We start from the raw sequence: 19408 nt of genomic DNA on the forward strand, positions 1-19408 counted from the left end.
TTTTTTATAATTTCAATTAAAAAAAAAATATCAATGATGATCGTAAACATATGGGAAATAGAGAGAGAGAGAGAGAGAGAGAGAGAGAAAGAGAGAGAGAGAGAGAGAGAGAGAGAGAAAGAGGGAGAGAGAAAGAGAGAGAAAGAGAGAGAGAGAGAGAGAGAGAGAGAGAGAGAGAAGACAATAACGAGGAAAACATAGTAAGCCATTTTAACGGTATAGTTTACCTTTGAAAGTAAGACTAATTTCCTGGGTCTTTTGTATGAAAATCACATATCCACCTCCAAACTTTACCAATTTACGACTATATAACTCTTAAGTAGGTACAGATCGATCAGATAGTAGATATATACCTATAATAAAATACGTCACATGATCAAACTGTTCGCGAATTATATGGAGAAAATTCGTTATAACGTTCGATTGTCTTAATATTAATAAATCCGATTGAATTAATTAAATACATAAGAATTATTGAAAATATATCAGAATGAAATAATACAAATTATTAATTTATTGGATTATTTTTTAAAGAGAAAAAAATTAAAAGAAGTTCAACATTTTTTGAGATAGAGAGATAGAGAGACAGAGAGAGAGAGAAAGAGAATAAACCTCACTGTACAACGTGAGCAACACTAAAAAATAATATAAAAAATATCAGGATGGACATGGAACCAACAAAAAAAAAATGCTCTCTGACAATCTAACGTAAAATTTTAGGTAGAATTTCACCATTGATTCGGTTCAAACTCTGGATAACCGATATCCAAAATGTAAAAAATTTAAATCTCCGATATAGAAAACTGTCTTAGTTATCAAAATATATTTGAAATTCTAGCAGATACTAAATAACATGTATTTAAAGATATTCCACGTTCAATAAATTACATGTCTCATTATATTTTTATCTTCGGTTTATTAATTTTTAATTAATAATAACTAAACTTGAGCGATCATTCATTACTTTGAATTCGAAATGAAATATAGATATTCGTTACGCTATACTAACATTCGTTTTGATATACTATTTATCCATTATTCTTCAACATAAAAGTCAAATTTATATATGTACATATATATATATATATATATATATATATATATATATCATTGTTAAAATAAAATAAAAAGATATAAGTTCATAGTATGCACGTGAATAGATGTCGTATTAAATTAAAAGAGAATGCGTATGATATTTCGTAAATCAAGACAAGAGGAAAATATAAATAAAAGAAAGAAGTTTTCATGCAACTAAATATATATATATATATATATATATATATATATATATATATATACATATATACAATGTATACGAAAATCATGGATTCATACATAAGTACATAAATACATATACAATGCTTTCTACTGGAATTTCTGTAGAAAACTTTGAAAATAACGTGTCGAAACATTTAAGCGGAATACGTAGGTGTTGATTTCGAAAGTTACATATATAGGTGTGGTAAACATTGCAACTATGTGAATAGTGAAGCATTTATGTGGTCTTCCGTTATTCCGTTTATAGCGAGGTGTAGTATCAACTCTCACGTAATGAAGCAACACGAATCTATTATTTGTTTTTAGTTTCTAACATTGTCGATTGTTGGTATTCATATAAGAATTATGAATATCTTAATAATAGGAAAAGCGTATTAAACTTAAAATTGAAGTTTCATTATTCAATATGATTTATTTCACGTTAATGATAACTTTACCATATACGCAATCTCAAATTATTATCATCTCACTTTATAATCTAATAGAAAATGAAAAATCAATTTTTATGATATTTATTGCAACTGTTATTACGTAAAGTTCTACAAATAGAACAAATTTTCAATTTATAATTCGATTTTCGAAATTAACCAATTCTCGATGAGTTTTATCGTGGAATGAAATAGCTCGTTGTGATTACTATGTGCAGGTGGCGAGAAAGGAAGAAAGAGAGAGAGAGAGAGAGAGAGAGAGAGAGAGAGAGAACAAAAACAGGAAGCGAACGTGACCAATCATGCAATTGGTTGAAATAGATTGTCGTAATCTTTTGTTACACGTTGGCGCAAGAAACATATTGATCAATTAATTATTTTTAATGAATAAATTATCACGAGAATACCATTAAAATATCTGCTAAATTATTAATATAGAAATGAAAAAGCTTTCTCATTTCAATGTTCATGATATAATTGCATAAATAATCAATAACTCGATTCAAATGCGAAATATTTTTACCATCAAACAAATCGAGAAAAATTCTCGAACAATACTATAAATTCGTTTGAAGCAATATATTCGTATGAATAAAAAAAAGAAAAAAAAAAAAAAGAAAATAACTGAAAGCGAATTAATAGAATTAATATAAAGGAAAAAGGAAAGAAAAAATAATAATAATGATTCGCGTTGAAAATTAAATAATCAAAAATTAACTGTTTCATTCATAATGTCACAGTTAGAAAAAATTATTCCTTATATGATAATGTATTACAAAATAATAAGGATTTTGTCCAAATAATACATTCATGAAATATTGGAAAGCTTAAATTAACTCGCACGAATATTCACGCTTCAATGTACTATCCATACATGAATAATATAGTTACTAATGAGCTTATTGCGTGTATATATTAAAGAAAAGGGGAGAAACAAAAGAATAAAAAGAGAGAGGAAATTTACTATGAGTTTCCAGAATACCGCAGAATTCCGAATTTACCCAAAGAGGGAAGCGAAGTTTGTGGCCGAAAATGCGCCTAATAAAAAATTCCACGTACATGTTAACTATAGCGAACTACAACGAAAATGCATTTACGAGTACCTTGTTTGACTCTGCGGTCAATGTGTCTTTTTTGAGAAAGAGAAAGACGAAAGGTTAATCTAAGTTCAAATCCACTTTAACATTGTCATTTAATCAGTTTTATGGCACCTCATAAACTTACTACGATAAAAATTCTTCTCGACTGATAAGATTACTATTACCATTGAAAGATTAATTTATAGGTATATATGAAATCGAATATATTGAATAATATTAATTCTTTTTTTTCTTTTTTCTTTTTTTTTAATTACGACAACAAAGTACAATAATTGTATTTTTGTTTTTAATTTTTTTTTTTTTTGTTCACTTATACTTTTCTTATCGAAACTAAAGAACAAAATTTTCTACTCATATAAAGCCGATATTAGTTTAATCCGATTTTAATAGAAATTCAATTTAAAATCAATTAATCGTTATTATGAAACTTTATGGATTTCCGATCGTCTTATTTTGAAGGGGAAAAATTATAATAAAATAATAATAAAATAAACGGTTGAATGACACTAATCAAAGGATGTAAACATAAGTACGATCATCGTTACGGCTCGCGACGACATTAACTTATCATCGACGACGCGAACATATAATCTGGGATAATTAGACTGCTATTAACCGCACGTTAGCCCACGGCTTTCCACTCTCCTGGTAATTTGCGCCGGGGATATCATCCAACGAAAGTTTTCCGCCTGTTAATCCAACGGGATTTTACTGTTTTGACCGGCGGCAGCTCTGATAACCCATCCCGAAGCGACCTTATTCGATGGTCTCCTACCTTACCTCCACGGTCATGAGAAACACGCAGAAATGAGTTCAACCGAAAGTGGATGAAAGTTATAAACCGCGCTTCGCTTAACATCTGAAAATTTGTCATCCCTTTTATCTCCTAATTCTTTCGTAACTTAATGCCCCGATTATTTTTATTTTTTGAAAATATTGAACGAAAATTATCCCACCGTAAATAATTAATATACAGAATTTTACAAAATCCTTGTAAGTAAATTCGTTATTTGTTAGATAGATTACTCGAAATATAATATTATTTGTATACAGTTTTATTACTATCAGGTGCAAGTTTGTTATAAAAAGGAAAAAAGAAAATAAATAAATAAATAAAAGAAAAGAAAAGAAAAGAAAAGATAACAAGATATGACGGTTAAAATTTTTATCTTCTTCTTTTTATATTCGAGTAAAGAAAAAAAAAAAAAAAAAAAAAAAAAAGAAGAAAAAAAAAGAATTATACTAATTATTAAATGAATTTTGAATTAATAATAAAATATTTTTTCGCGAACTTTTCACGCTTGTCATGCAAATATATCACTTCTTCTTATTTTTTCTCAATCCGGTGATTTTACTCGGTTTATGTATCTCTTTCATTCGAGCGTAGAAACCTTGACGTTTACTACAACGAAAACTGACGGACTGGGATAACCGACTTCTCGGTCAATATACATGGTGTACAGCATAATTCCACTACACGCTGCACAATAACTGTCTCATGTTGGGGCCAAGCGAATTGTTGGCAGAAACTTAATATAAGCACACCGTCGTGGATTATTATGTATATAATGTTGGTATGTAAGCTGCTCGCATATCTACAGGATACGAGAAGAAGAAAGAGAAGGGAAAATGGGAAAGATAGAGGTAAATAGATAAATAGAACAGAGAAAGAGAAATGACAGTTTTAATACAGCTCTCATATCTATCGTTTTATTCTGTTTTACATAACTTTTGTTTGTTAGACGATATTAAAAAAGAAAGAAAAAGACAAAAAAAAAAAAAAACAACGAAAAGAAAGAAAAGTAAAGAAAATCAATCACAATATTTTTATATCGAATAGAACGATTTAAATAAATTTATTTCATAAAATCCTATACATGTAGTTTAATAAAATATAAATATAATGGAGAAAGAGAAAGAGGGGGCGAGCGAGAAGAAGGGAATTACTATCCAATCTCAAAATTGCATATATAAATACCTATATAATTACAAATCCATTTGTCACACATATATATATATATATATATATATATATATATATATATAAAAGAAGATATAAAAATGTAATTTCAATTTTAATTTATTACTCCTTCAAATTAAATAATTCCGAAAGGAATTGTTGGCAACGCTAATACATAATTATAGTGCAGATTTTTTTAAATGTGCCGTCTTTCTTGTTTTATCTGTATAAATTACTCTCTCTTTCTCTCTCTCTCTCTCTCTTTCTCTCTCTCTCTCTCTCCCTCTTTCTCTCTCTCTCTCTCTCTCTCTCTCTCTTTCTCTCTCTTTCTCTGTTTCTCCCTCTCTCCCTAACTCTTTCTTCCTAACCATCTATTTATCTATCTATTTCTCCATCTCTCTATCTTTTACTTCAGTGCTCTATGCCTGCGGCATTTTTGGATCTCAAAGTAGAAATGCACGGAGCGTAGCTTGCAAATAAGGTTTGCATACTTTGCGGGATGACTTGCAGCGAGGAAAATAATTCAGTGTCCTTGACAGACCGCTAAAATCCGGTAACGAAATACAAGGGGATGCAATGGTGAGAGTATTCTACAAAAGAGAAAAAGAGAAACAGAAAGGGGAGAGAGAGAGGGCGAGAGACAGAGAGAGAGAGAGAGAGATAGATAGAGAGAGAGAGAGAGAGAAAGGGAGAGAGAGTAAGTTATAGAAGGGTATGAGTAGAAAGGAAAGGAGAGTAGTAAGCGCATTGTCCGCCATGGAGATTTACAACGCGTATTTTCGTATGCGTGTATGCGCCAGCGTGTCGGCTTGAATGTTTTACCGTATTGTTGCTCTGTACTAGAAACTGATTACATCTTGAAGTGTTGCGATTCACAAACTTCTTTGTCTCTCTTATCAGAAAAGTATTCGTTCTTTCTACGCGCCAACCTACAAGCCAATAAAATCCGCATTTACAAATATATATTTATATATATATATATTCCGTATATACAAAACATATATACATGCATATAATATTTTTCATCGAATTTCAAATTGTTATTAGACAAAATCACAAAATCTGGATATAGAAAAAAAAATAAAGAGAGAGAGAGAGAGAAAGAGAGAGAGAATCTTAAAAAGTTTGTAACAAATCCAAAGTTCAACATTAAACTTTTATATGAATTATGTTGAAAAGTTTCGTTCACTTAACACATACTACATTTAATACATATTGTAATATCATTAATCGATCGATAAAAAATTTATTTAAGTTTATCTAAAAATGATATTTAAATTAATCAAAAGTAATAGATTATATTTAATTAAACAATTATTTCATTAACGATATATCTTATACATTTGAAGGATTCTTCCCAAAGTACATACATACATACGTACACATATATATATATGATCCTAAATTAATAAGATCAAAACGATCGACAAGATTCTCCCGATGTGATCCTTTGGTATATTGAGAAACAGTAGAACGACTCGACGACATTTCCGACATCTGAGGAACGTGATTTCAGGAATAGCATTGAAATAACGGGAGAGAAATTTCTGAAAGGGGAGCCGCGCGTAAAGCACAAGAAAGGAGAATAGAAATGGAAGGATAGGGTTGTAGGTGGTGGATGATAGAAGGTATAAGAGTAAACGAGAGGGAAATAGAGAAGGAAAAAACTTATCCATAGTCCGGGACTGATCCGAACGCGAATCATGGATGAACCAATGGTGCGATGCCTTTTCGAATGCAACCCCATTTCCTGTGTCGCGAATTGAACGGGCAGAATTGGGTCAACGGCACAAAGAGACGAAAGAAAGACACACTTTTTTCTCCTCTCCTATCCTATCCTATCCTATCCTCTCCTCTTCTCTTCTCTTCTCACACACTTTGTCTCGTTCTCTCTCTCTCTCTCTCTCTCTCTCTCTCTCTTTCTACCTTCTACTCTTCCCACCTACTTTGAGTTTCAATACGTATGATCGATCAAACATCGTCCTATCTTGCAAATGCTTCTTTCTTTTCTCTCTTCACCCTTTTTTTCTTTTTTTTTCTTTCTTTCTTTCTTTCTTTCTTTCTTTCTCGTTCTCTTTCTCTTTCTCGTACGGTACTTATACATCTTCCTTGCTACTGCCTCCGTTCGACCTCGATCGCCAACTTTCTTCAACTTTTAACCATAGCGAAAGAGATACTTTTTATTCCCGTCGAATGGAAAACTTCTCTACGCTTCCATGATAAATTCTTCAAGACTTATTGTCCATTCAGTGTGTATTTTCCCCCTACTTTCTTTCGTTTCTTCCGTTAAACTCTTTCGTTCAATCAGTTATATAATTTCCCACTTGCTTCTCATACGATCGTAAATTATAATTTATAAGAAAGAAATACAATGTTAGTTCTAATCGTCTTATTGTATTCTTTCGATTATTAACGAGAAAACTTTATGCTGAGATACAATAATCGTTATTATCTTCGATGACAAAATGACGTACTAATTGAGATTTTACGAAAAATTGAAAATCATCGATCTCTTTGTTATCTCAAATTATTCGCATAATATCTGTCTATGTATATGCATAAAAAGAAAATGAAAACATTAGAAACACGCACACATTACACATATACACACATACACAAATATATATATATATATATATATATATATATATATATATATCGATAGATATACGCATTCTTCGTACAACACATTGAACGAAACTCCATTGAATTTTGGGATACGTCCAAATTGGTTTTCGCGTATTTAATGAAACACTCTCCGATACAGGAAGAAACTCCGTGGCTCTACACTTACATTCGTACACATTCCAATACCTTATACGCATACGCATATATACTTCTAGTATTCATACGTTATACTAGAGGAAAATTCTGCAACGGTGCCGCAATAATGCCGGAAAATAAATGATGATCCTGGTGTACATATCTATCACTTTCCTCTCGTCTCTTCCATTTACCCCAAATATTTTCCCTTACGAGTGAAGCGCACGAAATATTCAACAGCTACCAATGCATACATTACTTCGTAAATGCCTGTTTCCTGCAACTACGTACGAGAGAGCCCCTCAACGAGTTTCGGATTATCGTTGACGAACATACCAGTTCGTGTGTTTCTTCTCGAGAAACGATAATACCAAAAGTACCGAGATCATTAATCTCACTAAGTATATCTATATCAATATGTAATTTAGATTATTGCATATTAACGTTTTATATATAATTTTAAAACGTTAAACATCTTTCAACTGATGAACATCTTTTTCTTTTCTTTTTATTCGAAATTCACTTGACATATTTCTTACCAACGATAAAAATAAAAATTTCGTATGAAAATATTTTTTTTCTTTCCTTTTTTCTTTTTTTCTTTTTTAAGGTATACGCAAGCAAAAAAATTATCTCGCCACATCTAATTTAAAACCTTCAAACATTCATATTATCTTAAATGTTAAATTCACAATTTAATCGTCCATTAATATATTTCTAATGCATGATATATATATATATATATTTTTTTTTTTTCAAATTAACTTATGATATTAATTTTTTATTGAAGAAAATCATGTAAACTAATATTGATTGTCATTTAAACGTCTTTATTCTAGAGGATCTCGCATGTAGGTGTTATAATTCGTAGGATCGACAATCACAAACATGGGTATCAGATGAGAAAGACAGATACAGAGAGGGAGAAGAAGCGAGAGAGAGAGAGAGAGAGAGAGAGAGAGTGAGAGAGAGAGAGAATGTCTACTTGTTTGCTGGTAAACAGTCAGACTTCGGTTTACCTTAACGCATCGCACAAATCCTTATTAAAGCGACAGTCGGCTAATTGCGCGGCTATTCTACCATGGAGATAGAGAGGATGCTATACATAGTGCGAAATACACTGAAACCAGTATCGAGAGGTTTAGTTACGGACCACGATAACGAATGCCTCACGGAGGAGAACCATTTAACGAAGACACATTTATCATTCTTGTCTTTCACACTTTTATACATCTTTTCATTCTTCTACTTTCACCATTTTTTTTACTTTTCCTTTCTTTAATCATATCTATCATTTATAATTTTTTAATGATTCACAATCGTAATAGCTCTTATTTTTCTTTCATTTTCTGTTGTTTTGTTTTTCTCTTCTTGTCCTGTTTTTTCTTTTTCTTTTCTTTTTTTTTTTTTTTTTAATTCTAAGCATCAAATTATTAATCATTTTGAATGTTTAATAAATAAAAGGTAAATAAGTACATACATATGTATATATATATATATATATATATATATATATATATATATTGAATAGAGCAAAGTATTTCAGATTGACAATTTGGCGAGGAAGGAAAGGGGAAAAAAAAGATCTCTGTACGATGAATACGTATGGTCAAAGAACTTGATATATAATAACCATTAAGTACACATCGTAAAAGAGGAGAGAAAAAATTTCCATCGAAATATTCTCTATTTATTGTGTACACATAGATCTCTCTCTCTCTCTCTCTCTCTCTGTCTCTCTCTCTCTCTCTCTTTCTCCCTCCCTCCCCCTCTCTCCCTTTCTTTCCTTTTCCCTCTTTTTTTGAATATAAACTTTGTCAGTATTTTAAAAGCCTTGCTATCGCAAATAACACTCCTCAGCGAGAATTGATTTATAGAGAAAAACGGAGGAATAAGGGAGGAAAAGAAAGAGAGAGACAGAGAGAGAGAAAGAGAGAGAGAAAGAGAGAGAGAGAGAGAGAGAGAAATAAAAGGCCATAGCCTTTGTGTAAAAAAGAAAAAAGAGAAAAAAGTAAAAAATAGGACAGATATATGTGTAAATGGTCTATAAAAATGCAGGAACGGGAACAGGGTTGATCTCAATGATAAAATGAAAACCCATATACATACGTGGCCAAGCACTTATACATAAAGAGAAATACAGAAGAATATCATCATCGGTCGTCTTTTATAGCGTAAAATGGTCTTTGTGACGGCACCCGCGCATACAAGGAATATTAAATTAAAACTTTCATATTGCGATCTTTAACATAGGATGTCAGAATATTCACAAGGTCAACGAGACAAAGCGTCGCGACGTCTCCTTATAAATATCGACAATGACTAGGATATTGAAATGTACTCCTCTCTCTCTCTCTCTCTCTCTCTCTCTCTCTCTCTCTCTCTCTCTCTCTCTTTTTATTCTTTTCTCTTGTATTTTCATCGAAGAAAAAGCAAAAAAAAAAAAGAAAGAGAAGGCAGGATAGAGTAACAAGGATATTACTTATTATTCGATATATTGGAGGGAGGAGGTGTATGTAAACGAAAATAAGCATGATCGTAGCTATTTCTATGCAGATATTTTATGGATGAATAGCACGTCGATCGTTTAGCCTTAAAAATTTGTTTTCAGAGTCTCCATAGTATAGTTCATCCAACATTTTTATTTTTTCTCCTCTCTTTTTTCTTTTTTTCTTTTTCCTATCTTTCGAAAGAGATCATTGAAATTTTATGAACGCGATAATAGTACTACGAGTTTGTATATTCACTTTTTAAACGTTACATTACAAAGCGATAATATTTATAAAAATTCGGTTTGATAAATGATGGAACTTTTGAATAAAAGTAAGAAGTTTTTTTCCTTTTTTTTTTTCCATTAATTAAGGATAAGCGTGAAATAATTTCTTGGAAATTGAATCCTTCGAAATTGAATTTATTTGATCACGTTGTTTCGAAGAACGTTTATTACGCGACGGAATCCGTTTTTATTTGAAGTGACTTTGTCTGAACGCTTTTCGACCTTTCTCATTCTCTCGTTCTTTCCGAATTTTTTTTTTCTTTCTTTCTTTCTTTCCCATTTCCATTCCTTTTGCTTTTTTTTTTGCACATAAGACAGTCGACGTTAGACGCGACTTACATTGCTTTCGCGATTAACGTTCCACCTTATTTCATTGTCTCTTTGCATCTACTGATCCAATATTCTAACGCGCTTCGGATAAAAGAATTTCCTTTTGTAATAAATTGAACAAACCTTCTTCTCCAAAAAAGGACCAACGTCTATCACGATCGATGAGTTCTTTACGAACTAAAATATGGTGGAATAATTTATGTCGGCCTGTTCGACGTCTACGAACATCTTTACGTTTTCATTATCGATTCTTTCTTTTCATTTTCAGATAAGCGAAGAAACGAAAGCTCGATATTTTATCGAGAAGAAAAGGCTCTTAGAATGCTCTCTTTCATTTTCATCATCATTTTCGATAATTAGAAAATCTAACAAAGGGAAGAATAAATACGAGAAAATTGCAAAAAGAGATAGAAAAAAGAAGAAGAAGAAGAAGAAGAAGAAGAAGAAGAAAAAGAAGAAGAAAAAGAAAATATCTTACATTTCGTTTACTATCGCAAAAATACGTAAGGAGAACTTCATAACGAAACATTTTTTGATATCTCATGCACTATATGCTCGCTGGATTCCTTCGAAAATAGGAATATCGAGTTCGCTATGGAAAACGATTTCGCTCTTTCAAATAGTTCCGGTGTATGCGACGTTCTCTCGCAAAACGATTTCTTATTTCTTTCCTTCCTTTGTGTCGAAGAAAGCGGATCAAAATCGGAGACGTTTTTATTAGACCCAGAAAAATTGATCAAAAATCGAGAGATTTGTTTCTCCATATCTTTCCATCTTCTTCTCCTCCTTCTCCTCTTTTGTAAATATCAGACGCTTTTTCAAAAAAGAAAAAAAAAAGTAATAAAATAAAAAAACGCTACGCTGAGTGAATAAACGAAGACGCTCATCTTATCGATCGATTTTATTAATAACAAATAATAGAAGTACATGATAAAAAATGTGAAAGAGAAAAAATCGAATTTTCTAATAACAAATGGAAAAACAATTTTCTGAAAAATTCGTCGACGAATAACAATAGAAAAGCTACGAAGAAAACGGATAAATGATTGTTGCCAAGTAAAAGGAAAAATCTCAAAATCTGATTACGATTGCCTTTGCCCTATTCTTAGTCTCTATAGACTACTTTTCAGAGAGCGAATCTTTTAAAGTAATCTTTTCTAAAGTCGTGAACGTTGACCCGTTTTGATCATTTTATCTTTGAATCAACTGAGAACACGTTCGTTCTCTTTCCTTCGCCACACTCATTCGACTTTTGAATTTTGTGCCAATGTGCACGAGTTTAAATTAATGAAAGGAACGAAATGACGCGATCAATCGCTATTGATTGAACATTAAATAGTAATGATTAATCTATAATTTTATAATATGTCAATTTTTAAAAAGGAAAAAAGAAAAAGAAAAGAATCATATTGTTATATTTTATAGTAAGATAATTTATGTCAAAGTATGACATATAGCACGAATAACGGAAACGTGTCAAAAATTTCCATCGTCGGTGTCACTGTTTCTCTTCCGTAATTCCTTTTTTTTTCCTCTTTTTTTACTTTTCTTCCTTTTTTTCTCTTCTTCCTTTTCTTCATCTTTTGTTTCGTTTTAGTTCGAAGTACGCAGCGCTAAAACGAGAAAAATGTATATAACGAGTGAAAAACTCGCACACCGTAACGTCGACCTCGATAGAGAGAAAAGCGAACTTTCGTTTTTTTTTTCATTTTGTTTGTGTGTGTGTGTGTGTTTGTGTGCGTGTATGTGCGGACGCGTAACTCATCAAACGCGTCGCTTTTCATTCGCGTTTTCACGGACGGACGGAAACGCGACAAATGAAGATATTTTGCATGGAACATTTGTAGCGAAAAGTGCGTGCGCATCAACATTGTGTTCGTTCGTTTTTCACATTACACGTTGATTTCTTCTTTTATTATGGAAAATTACGAGCGATGTTTTCCTGAATCGTTTCTCTTTAATACAAAGTCGGATAAAATCACACCCTAGACGAATTTCAAGAAAAAACAATTCCATTCGTAAAGTGTATCGTAAATAGAATCATAAAATAGTATCCTAAGAAAAGTACGTCATAAATCATATATCATTGTCATTATCATCATCGTCTTCAAAATAAAAGCAAAGAGAGAGAGAGAGAGAGAGAGAGAAAGAGAGAGGGAGAGGGAGAGAGAGAGACGAATGCGAAAGAAATCGTAAATCCTATGAACGTGGACAAACAAGATCGTAAGAGATCGGGGCTTTTTGTATTTATATTTGTATTTTTATTTTTCCACGACGTTTTGGCGCCACGTTTTCCGCTACTGAAACAAGCATTTTTTCTCCTCTCTTTTTATTCGTGACTTATAAGGGAAAAACTCAGCGGACATAAAAAATAAAAGAAAAAGAAAAATTTCAATAACACGTTTTGTCGCTAGTACTTACCTACCGCATAAAAATATGGGAATCGCAGGTTCTCGTTATTTTTCTCTTTTGTTATTGCTATCCCTGTGGTAATAATGAATTTCTTTTACACGGAAAACCTATCTCGTTATTAAATAAAATAATTTATCATTTTATATAAAACGAATATATATACATATATATATATATATATATATATATATATATATATATATACATATATATATATACATATATATATATACATATATATATATATATATATATATTATACACGCACACACACATATGAATATATACGTATGTATATAGAGGAACGTGCGCGTGCATGTATGTGTGTTACATTAAATACTTGGTAAATTAATATCATTGAAAACCATTGTCTATCCCACATTGTTGGACAATGTGTATCCACCCAATGGCAGCGATATATATGACTATAGTAGTTACTTCACTTGGTTCTCGACTAAAGGGATAAACTTGCTGTAAAATTTATAAGTGCCATTGCGTAGAAACGTGATTCCGCATAATCCTGAGGTTTACTTCGAAGATGACTTGTGCTTGTTCGGGAGAAAGGATCAAATCGAATTTTATCTTACGCAATATAACGTTCCTTCGTTCGTCTTTCTACATTATTAACTTTACTATCTCTGAACAATAGATCCTTGTACATTATAAAAGGATTTCGTAAAAAAAATTAATTCTTCGATTTTTCCGAAAACTTGTCACATGGAATAAAAAAAAACTTGTCAAAATGGAAAAAAACAAAAAACGAAGGGAAGAACAAAAATACCACAACTCAAAAAACAAAGGGAAGAACAAAGGAAAAGAACAAAAATACCACAACTATTAATCCGATGAAGAAAGAAAAATTCTCAGGTCAAACTGGTATTGAAGGAACACCACTATTTCAAAGTACAATTCCATTTAAACTACGAATGTATGCTCTATTGAATTTACTTTGTCTTTGAATTGGTTCAATTACTATGTTCACATTCAAGAAACATCTTCTACCATTGTCCTCGATAGTACTTTGCCTTAAAAATCACATTGTTTTTCATTTGCCGACAGACCGATCGAAACTAGTCGAAATAAGATTTCGATTTTAATCCGAAAGAAAACTAATTGTAGAATAAAATAATAATAACAACAACAATAATAATTATTATTATTTTATTTATAATTTATCAAATAATACGATTCTTAACGAGTTGAATCAATGAAGTTTTAAAATTAATAATAATTTTTTAAATGTTCGATAGACATCACTTGTTCATTGTTTTTAAATTTGACGAGATCACGCGATGAAATAAAAAGAAGTAAGACGGATTGGCTTCCATCATGCGAACACTAAAAGAGCTGTCTGAAACACGATGAGATAGCTAGAAATTTTACATGCACGATGCACGCTCGAAGATAGGAACCGATTCAAGTGTTATCGACAATGGGTAAAGATAAGAGAAAATGTTACAAGAAGAAGCCGTCTTGTTCTTTTTTGCACGTTCTTCCTCTTGTAGTTATTCTCACTTTTACTCTATATAAACTCAAAAAGCAAAGATTCGAAATTGTCGGAAACGTGAAAATTAATGAACAAAAAAGACACGTACGCGACCGCATTCTGAATGTTCTGGTTGGTTTCAGTCGCGCCGAAGTGGCATAACCCATTTTGGTGTGCGGTAATGGAATCATTTCCGTCCCAATAAATTACCCAGCAACGAACTAAACTCGCTCTATTCGACCTCTAACCATATACCTACATACATACATACATACATATATATATATATATATATATATATATACCACTTTAACCAAGCTACTCGAATTTCTACGTTTCTATCTTTCATCCCTTTTTCTTTGGATTTAGAAAATATGAACGCAATAAGATGACAAAATATTTAACATTTGTAAATGTCATATATAAAACTCGTGCATTATAAATTAAAAAAAAAGAAAAGAAAAAAAGAGAAAAAAAATTGGATGAAAAGCAAAAAATTTAACAGAAGACAATTTGAAAATTAATCAAGAGTTAATATTTCTTATTATATTTGTTTATAGATTATTATTATTATTATTATTATTATTATTATTATTATTATTATTATTATTATCGTTTTCTATGATACAAGACGAATAATATAATATAACAAACATGATAATATTTCGCTTGCATCAACTGAATGATCGAATCCCAAACAGAGATAACAATACTCTGCTAATGCTTTGAGATTTCAAAGAAAATGAAGATTCGACCAATTCAAAGGATGAGAACTATTCAAGCGACATTGGAAACATGAAATTCTTGTAGAGTTCTCTCGCGTATTGCCACGCGTTGCTTCGCGCCTTCCCTTTAACTGCTTAAGCGTTAAAGATGATGCAAACATCTATACACACAGAGAAACATATACACACACACATACACTCGCGCCCGCTCGTCGACGAAATGTCCCTTACAAAGAAAGAGAAAATGAGAAAAGACCAATCTGAAAACGAAACGATGCATCGTGACGATCAAAGTCGAATCTTCTTTCTCTCTCTCTCTCTCTCTCTCTCTCTCTCTCTCTCTCTTCCTCTCTCTCTCTCTCTCTTTCTTTCTCCTTTTCTCTTTCTCTTGAATTTCTCCTCGCGATGCTAATCGAAGAACGAATTCGTTTCTTCTAATTTGCATTCGTTCTGCATAATTTTCACATTGTCAGACTACCGGCAGATACTGGAAAGGCTTGCTTGCGGCTGCGCCTAATATCGATTTAATTAAACCACTCTCCGCTTCTTCCGCCTTCGCCCACTTTTTCTCTACCTTTTACATCCACATTTTTCTCTTTTTCTATCTACCTCTTTTCTTTTATTTCACCCACGTTTCTTTTTTTCTACGTACGGCCAATGTCCACCCATTATTCTACCTTTCTTCTTAAAATTTTCTTGTAGCTCATTTATTAATTCCCACTATGTCATTTATAACGTAACGTTAAACTTTATTTCTACGATTTATTCTACGGTCAGTATAATATTTTCTAATTGATTATTAAATCGTTAATAATTAATAATAACTCTTTAATACACAATTATACTTTAATATATAATTAATCTTTAATAATTACTCTTTAAATTTTGTTCCTTTTCTTTTATTTCTTTTGTTTTTCTTTCTTTTTTTTTTTTGTTTTTTCTTTTTCACCTTAGATAATTAATTATTAATTGCATTATATTAAATTCAACGATGATTTGATACAAAGTATTACACTCTACTGTCATTTAATGAACAAATTATCTATAGGTGATCATAGTAAGTTTTTACTCGTCCCATTTTCACGACAGTTTCAACACTCAACCCCCTTAAGGAAGGAAACCCCGTTGCCTTCCGTGTGATTTAATTTTCTCCCTCGAAAATTTAATCGGGAAGGTACGGCCGATACAACGACTTAAGCTCGTTACTCGAACGTTTATCGTTCCCCAGCGGCAATGTCTCGTGCGTTTTAAATATTTCTTCTCTTTAACTAAAGAGAAAAAGAAAAAAAGAGAGAAAGAAAGAGAAAAAGAGAGAGAGAGAGAGAAATGAAAAAGAAAGAGAGAAAAGAATTACGATCGAACATCGAAAAGGTTCTTGCGTGTTCAACTTTCAAAAGAAAAACGGAAAAAGGAAGGAAGGAAAGAAGATATTTGTCCCCTTCGATAAAAATCTCTATCGAAATCTCAAACGTATTTATCGATCGACTTTTATATCAACGTGAAAAGTACCCTTTTAAGGAACGTAAAAACAAAATGTTGAAAGATAACAACCGTAGTGTAGGTCTCTTTTATCGTTCGAACTTTCAACATTTATCGATATTTCTACGATCTTCCTATAAGATAAAAAATAAAGGGTCAAGATAACTACATTGAAGTGTTTCGAACTCTTTCTTTCTCTCTCTTTCTCTTTCTCTCTCTCTCTCTCTCTCTCTCTCTCTCTCTCTCTTTTTCTATCTTTCTCCCTCTTTCTCTTTCTGAAATTGGTACATCGCGATCGAATGAAATCAAAGTTCCCGTTTATAATCACAAAGAGCTCGTATTATGTATGTATGTAAATAGGTAAGTCGCTTTCAAGCGTATGCGATAGTGGAATCCATTTGAATTCATTGAAGGGTTAGCAGAGTACCGTATCAAGGGTAATACGTTCAACGTCGGATCTTCCAAGTGAAACCGATATTCGACACTGATATCGCAAATCTTATCTATCACGATTATCACGGTTCGATGAAGCATATATCATAGAGAGAATTTTTCTTACTTGACTTTATCCTTTCCTAGTTATCTCGATAGTTCATAATAACGAGCGAAGATCTTGCAGAATTTTTGTTTTCTTCTTTTCCTTCTTGTTTCTCTTTTTTTTTTTCTTTTTTTTTTTTCTTATCTTTTCTTTTATTATTTCTTTGTTTTTTCTCTCGAGATCAGTAATAAATGAATAAATAGAGAAAAATCTTATCTAAAGTGCAAATTTTTTTTCTTGTTTTTTCTTTTTATTATTAATCCATGTAATCCCAAAAACTATACACGAAATCAATCGAAACATAATTTTATATCATTTTAAATGAATCTTTATCTACGGAATAAATTCTTATTTATATTTATATATTTATATGTGTATATATATATATTTATTTATTTATTTATTTAAATATTTTTTTCTTCATCTTATAGACTTCTCATCTTTCAATTGAATTATTACTTCTCGAATTTTCAACAAGTTCGAATGCCTCGCTTTTTTATCATCACGTTTACATCCTACATTATACATTCATCCCTTTCCGTGCACGCACGTATGCATATATTACCATCCTTTGTTACGCGTGTTACAAAGTACAAAAAAAAAAAAAGAAAAAAAAGAAAGAAGAAAAAAAAAGAGGGCACTTTTTTATATTCAAATGTGTACCTTCCTGCGGTATCGTTAACAAAGACGAAACGTGGAATGCCGTGACGATATCTCGAAAATCGAGTACGATATACTCGCCCGACTTTGCGATCGATATTTATATTCCTCGAATGTCTCTTATCCGCCTAAAACCACAAAAAAAAGCTATACAATTATTGTAACGATACATAGACTTAATTGTTAAGGAATTATTCATGATTCTTTTTTCATAGTTCGTCGTCGTTTATTTTATAAAAATAATGTCGATATTTATTTTTAATATATTTTTTTTTTTTATATTTAATATTCTTAATATTAATTATAATATTATTTTTAATATTTCTTTTCATATTTAATGTTTTTAATATTATTTATAATATTATTTTTAATATTTCTTTTCATATTTAATATTTTTAATATTATTTATAATATTATTTTTAATATTTATTAGTTTCAATATTACAAATTATTTTCCATATAAGAGATTTGTTTCATATAAGAGAATTGTAAACATAACAGTATTACTTAATAATTTGCATATTTTTTTATATGTAAAAAAGAAAAAGCATTTATTTTTTTATCTAATGTAAAATAAGCAAGAAAGATCGATTGTTTGGTTGAGCATAAAGAATATCAAAAGAAATATAGTAAAAAGAAAGGATTGTAAAATATACAAGCCCTTCTCTCTCTCTCTCTCTCTCTCTCTCTCTCTCTCTCTCTCTCTTTCTCTCATATTGGTTCTCACCAATAATAAATATTTTATTCGTACATCGATCATTCTCCGACAGTCATATAAATGTACGATGCCTGTGTATTTCACATGTTGACAAATGTGAAACGCATCGATGTGTATAGTAGATATCTTAAGAATACCTGATACGCAATGCATATCTTTTCTATCTTCTTGATACGACAAAAAACCTTTCAAGAACAAATATCAAGACTATTATTTGTAAAAGCTTTTAAACAAACGAAAAGTCTCAGATCTCTTATCGATTTTAACAACGGAAAATACCTCGGAAATTCTACATTTTAGATATAGAATCATCCTTTAGAGAGCAATATCTTATAATTTTAGTTTTCCAACGAGATAAAAGAGAGAGAGAGAGAGAGAGAGAGAGAGAGAGAGAGAGAGAGAGAGAGAGAAAGAAAGAAAATAATATAAAAACAATGAAAATGCCGGAAAAGAAAGTTAATAACGTTGAATTTTGTATTTAAATATGATAAATTACGTAGGAAGAAATCATACAAGTATATATACGCGAAATAATTTTATATATAATTAAATAAAAATAAATGAGAATAATTTATATGCTATATTGAAAGATAACAGAGAAAACATATTATATTAAAAAGTAATAAAATGTTATAAATAATAAAATGTTCAAATAATTATCCAATGATTATTCACGAATATCGTCGTATACATAATTGAATGTGAAGGCTGAGAAATTAAATGATAGAATTAATTAGTTAGAAAGTTGTCTGTTT

General features: G+C 30.9%; 1 protein-coding gene across 11 annotated transcripts in view; it reads right to left on the bottom strand.

Moving 5' to 3' along the window:
* LOC118444761 (venom dipeptidyl peptidase 4) overlaps positions 1 to 19408 on the bottom strand; it is a 274804-nt gene that overhangs the window by 84631 nt on the left and 170765 nt on the right. The gene's annotated exons all lie outside the window — the stretch shown is intronic.

Source organism: Vespa mandarinia, chromosome 10, assembly GCF_050613455.1.
Source record: "Vespa mandarinia isolate Hongniang chromosome 10, ASM5061345v1, whole genome shotgun sequence".
NCBI classification, from domain to species: domain Eukaryota; kingdom Metazoa; phylum Arthropoda; class Insecta; order Hymenoptera; family Vespidae; genus Vespa; species Vespa mandarinia.